Below are 1,007 nucleotides of genomic sequence, written 5' to 3'. Positions count from 1 at the left end.
AAACACAGACAAAAGCAAGGAACTCATAGACAAAATCAAGAAAAACAACAGACAAAACTCTAGAAGAATTCAAGAAAAAAATACAAGAAAAAATTGACAGAATAAATAGACAATTAGAAAAAAAATACAAAAACAGAACCTAGAATCCAGAAGATTAACACTAAAATTTCAGAAATAAACAAAGCATTGGAAGAAGAAAGGAGATAACCAAATCAATAGAAGACAGAATTAGTGAAACAGAAAACAAATACTTCAGTACTAATCTGTTAGATTCGACGGCACATAACAACAACAACAAATCTGTTAGAGGAGCAATCGGATAAAAGAATGAAGAAAAATGAAGGAAACCTAAGAATTATGTGGAACACTATCGAGAGGAATAATTCCAGAACAGGAAGAGACCCCCCCCCAAAAAAATGGGAAAGATTGTTGAAAGAAAATTCCCTAATATAATAAAAGATGAGACAATATCTATCCAAGAAACTCAACAAACCCCAAATAGGATAGATTCCAAAACCACAAGAAAATAATCAAGATATATCATAATCAAGACATATCATAATCAAACTTTCCAAAATAAAAGACAAAGAATCCTGAGAGAAGTTCAGGAAAAATGAAATGACACCTACAGAGAGGAATGAGTAAGACTAAGCTCTGATTTGTCAGCAGAAACTATGCAGGCAAGAAGGTCATGGAATGACATACATAAAACACTGAAAGAAAAGAATTGCTAACCAAGAATCATGGATCTAGCAACACTGTTCCTAAAAATAATGGCAATATTAGGACATTTCCAGATAAGCAGAAGTTGAGGGAATGGGTAAAAAACTAGACTAATTTTATAAGATATGCTAAAGAGATGCTTTGGAAAGAGAACCAACAATGTCTGACAACAACCTACGATTAAGACACATGACCGTATACCCTGGAAAACAACCCAAATCTTTACAGAGGAAGACTGTCAAGTCTTTCTCCCACAGAGTGACTGGTGGGTTCAAATTGCCAAC

Source organism: Orycteropus afer, unplaced genomic scaffold, assembly GCF_000298275.1.
Source record: "Orycteropus afer afer isolate SDZICR_OR568_19922 unplaced genomic scaffold, OryAfe1.0 scaffold00421, whole genome shotgun sequence".
Classification (NCBI taxonomy): domain Eukaryota; kingdom Metazoa; phylum Chordata; class Mammalia; order Tubulidentata; family Orycteropodidae; genus Orycteropus; species Orycteropus afer.
The sequence above is the reverse complement of the archived record's forward strand: the minus strand, read 5'-3'. Positions refer to the sequence as shown.